The sequence below is a fragment of the Leishmania donovani genome, chromosome 27 (genome assembly GCF_000227135.1).
Source record: "Leishmania donovani BPK282A1 complete genome, chromosome 27".
NCBI classification, from domain to species: domain Eukaryota; phylum Euglenozoa; class Kinetoplastea; order Trypanosomatida; family Trypanosomatidae; genus Leishmania; species Leishmania donovani.
This window is the reverse complement of record NC_018254.1, coordinates 338,031-342,312: the sequence shown is the minus strand read 5'-3', so window position 1 is coordinate 342,312 and position 4,282 is coordinate 338,031.

The following is a 4,282-nucleotide window of genomic DNA, read 5'->3' as shown; positions in this document are numbered from 1 at the left end:
AGCTCCTCCTCCATTCACTTATATCCGCCCCCTAGTGCCCGCACGACAGACGCCACTGCCTCCGCCCTCGAGCAGAGCCCTGGACGCGGCCCGGGTGGATCAAGGCATGCAGTCCCGCCAGGTCCGCCTGGCGCCGATCGCGCAACACGCACCCGGGGAAGGGACGAGGAAGAAGAGGAAGAGCCGGTTAGACGCGCGGCCCGATCCGACGGCAGGCCGCTCGTCCTGGACGACCAGGCCTTAGCCGTGGCGCAACAGTCGCAGGCGAGCTGTGGCTGTGTGCGTGTAGGCTTGCTGACTTGTCCGTGGAAGTGGAATGGACATGTGGAGGGAAAAGTATATACCAAAAAGGAGAAATGGGGAGAGGACGGAAAAGGTGAAGCGACGCCCTCCCGAGCGCCGAGGAGACTGAAAGGACGAAGGATCACATGTCTTTGTGGCGGTGGAGAGCGGTGGCTTCGACACTATTCAGCGTGAATTCGTCAGCGTTTCTCTGTATCTTTCCCTCCGGTTGCTGTTAGCGGGCTTTGGCTCACTTCACCGTTCGCATAGCTCGTGCGAGGTGGCGAAGTTCGTGCATGCGGCGCTTGTCTCTTTCTTTTTCCCTGGCAGCCATTCTCTTTGCATTTCTGTTCACTATCCGTTGTTTTTGCGCTTTCATTTCTGTGATGTTTCTTGTGCGATCATTTTTTTTTTTGGTTTGTTTTGGCGTGGTGACGTGTACGTTGGCGTGCTGTATGGTGCTGCCTTCTCGAATACACTGGCACGCGAGTCTTCTCGTGTGTTGATTTGCCTTTTTAGGGCTTTTTCGTATTCGATGGCCTCCAAATTTTTTTTTTGCTTCCAGATCTCTCCGAGGATATTATTGTTTCGTTTGCGTTTCTGTTACCCGCTTCCCCTCCTTGCCACCACCACCTCCTGCTCCGCAGCACCTCTGTCCGATGGTTGCATCCCAATTGCAGCGTGCATCTCACCTATTTGTGATTGTTGCATACGCACATGTCCTTCCTTTCTTTGTTTTGTTTTCGTACTCTCCGTACATCCGTGGCTTTCAGGGTTTGTCTCGTGATTTTATGACATGTGGCGTCGTCTGTTTATGTTTGGTATTAATGTATACATACATACACGTGTATGCATATATATATGTATATATCTGTAAATATTGTTGTTTTCGTATCTGCGTTTTGCCGTCTCTTATCACTTATGACTTATTTGTGATACTCCACACACACACACGCACGCCTTATTTTTTTATGTTTCGACTTCACTGAGAAGTTCCCAAGCCAGTTGCTTCGTCTTGGTGAAGCTCATGCCGCCTCTTGTGTATATACGGCTGGATGATTCCTCCCCCTCCCCGACCCCCCCCCCCTGCGGCCCGGCAACTCCCCTTTCGTTACGGCTATCAGAACCCCCTTTCCTCACGGTGGGTGCCGCAGTTGCAGGCGGCTGGCAGGACCCGCTCGTTGCTTGCGGGATCGCTCGTGGAACTTCGTCATCTCTTTAGACACCCCTTCTTTTATGTGCGGTGATGGTGGTGCATTTGCACTCCGTGGTGCCAATGGATTTTTATCCTTCTTGCTCAGAGTGTCTGCACCACGGCACGCGGCGAGCGGCACCGCAAATAGCGAAGATGGAGAGAGACGATGATGATAAGAAACGGGGTAGCAACCTAGTAAAGTGCGCTGACCCGTGTAGGTGTTTCTTTCTACGATGAAGTGTGGGCTTGTCCTTTTTTTTTGTGTCGGTCTCTCCTATTTGCTGCGCTAGTGCGTTTTCTTCGTTTTATGGGGGAGGGGGACTCTTTCTGCGTGCTCGCAAGTTGCACGCATCGCAACGTTTCGTTGGTGGAAATTTCTCGAGTGTTCTTCAGGTGCGCTCGAACATGCTGTAGCTGCCCCACTTCCCCTTCTACCGTTTTAACATGATTTTCCTCCGGTCCGCCGCTTTTGTTTCGGATGAGCCAATCTCTTGCAGTCAATTCGCTTCGTTTGATCCTTCTGCCATCCCATGCAGGGCTCTCCCCCTCCCCCGATGCTTTTTCATTTTACCCTTTTTCTTCCCCCCTTTTCTCCGGTCCATTTCTGCGAGACGGCGGCCCTTCACACCTTCCTCCTCCTCGCACACTGTCGTGGCGCGGTGCGTACCCCCCTCCCCTTCACCGGCTTAGTCGCACGAGCATCCTTCTCACTCTTTCTCCTTTGACTTTATGTTTGTTTCGTCGTCTGTGCTCTCCCCATGGCGTCAACGCAGACGCACATACATGTGTTGGACTCCCTCTCTCTCTATTGATCTCTGCGAGCATGTGTGCATGTGTGTGAGCGCCCCCCTTTTCTCTTCTTACGGTTTGTTTGTCTCTTCGCCGCACCACCATCTCTCCTTCGTTTCGTTGTGCGTCCCACCCTTCCATCACCGTTTCGCTCCTCCTTCTCCGCGCGGCAGAGGGGGAGCGGGATTCGGAAGGCGCCATCTTTTAGGGTTGCGATGAGCCGTTTTACTTCATTTGCGATATATATGAATATATATTATTCTTTTCGTTCTCGTCTTTTAACGGGTCACGTATGCGCGCACTGCTCTGCTTCTGTTCTCTCTTCGCCACAGCTGTCAGCGCGAAGTGCAGTGAACGGAAGCGAGGAACCGGCTGCGAGAGGCTTTCTTCGTTCGCGGCGAACACTCGAACTGCGCCTCTGTCCAAGGGAAGTGGGAGGAGGGTCCGCTGAGCAGATGAGATCGTGAAGCTGTGTCGCGTCGCGTTTTTACGGCGGTGCGCTGGGACGCAAAAGAGGGCGAACAGCGCCAAGTGTAGTGACTTACGTTTCTGTCTCTCTGTGTGTTGGTCTGATCTGTAACGTCTGTTGCGCCGCACATGCCGGAACGGCTTGCTTCACTGCATCGCTCATGTCTCTCTATTGCATTTTTCTGTTTCTAAACAGGTTCGGACTGTTTCATGTGTGCGTGCGTGTGCGCTCAGTTCATCCATGTGACACAGCACAGCTTACCAAGCAAAGGGATGTTTTTCGCCTTCAATGATAGCCCGGCGCTCTGTTACGGCAGGGCAGTAATTTTGCCCTCCTCTACTGGCCAGAGTGCTTGCATTGAGTGCGCTTTCGTAGTGCAAGACGAGTGGTGTTGAAAACACCAACGAGGGCCTAAAGCAGGCAGTAAGTGCTCTCACGCGATGCCTGTCTTGATGGCCGGCGTACCCCGATGTGCTCTTGTATGCATGTGAGCTGCTGATCCCCTCTTTCATTCCCTCTGTTCTCTTCTTGCGGCTGCTGGCGCTCATTTGCTGCTGAGAAGTGGTGATCACAACACTCCATCGCCGATCCTCAACGCGTGCACCTCGACATCGACGCTTACATGGATGCATATATACACTCTCTGGCTCGGATCGTGGCACCTTTACACCTCTCTTTCACCATCTTGCCGCTCTCACTGCGTGCCTACTTTAGCCCCTGGCCGCTGAGTCGTGATGGAGTTTGAGCGTGGCCCAAAGAGGTGCGCACCGGGAGCGCCTACATCGTCTCTCTCTTACCCTTGCATGGCTGCGAGGCCCACGAAACCGTTGGTGTCATGCGCAGCGAATCATGAAGCGTCTGCACATTCCCTTATAGCAGAGTACCGTTCCGCCGAGCGTGATTCAGTTTCTTCCACAGGAGCAGAGACTCGACTCTATCGGCGGCTTCAGAGTCAGCGAGAGGCGCTAGACAGGCGAGAGGCAGCACTTCGGTACTCGGAGCAGCTTTTCCGAGAAAGGGTCGCTGCGTGGGAGACGCGGAGCCTGTTGTGGGAGGCACAGTACGCTGAGCGACTAGCTGAGCTAGATGCACGCGAGGCGCGCCTCGGGAGATCCCGCATTTCACCCTGAACCGAGCGGATGACCGACATGACCACATCGCCAGGGGCCTACTCCTCATTTCACGCGACATTCTCGCGTTCCTGTTGGACGCTTTTCTTTTCTGCCCGCCCCTTCCTCCTCCCCGTCTACGACGGAGGGGGTGGGCGGTGGGCATCCCTCAGTGCGTCATGTCGCAGGGCCCAGCACGCACCCCACTCTGTGTGTGTGTGTGTGTGTGTGTGTGGCTGTGGGGAAGCGAGCCAGCCCCCCAACCCCTAAACCCCTGCCAAGTGCCCCAGCCACCTCGGGTGGTGGCGGGGCCCAGCACCGACGACGTAGGGGAGGTCAGAGCGATGTATCGCTGCTGATGTCGCTGGTGAGGTTGTGGAGGGCGTGGCGTCGGAGCGGCCAGCGTGGCTCGAACACATCTCCCCCCTCTCCCTCCCC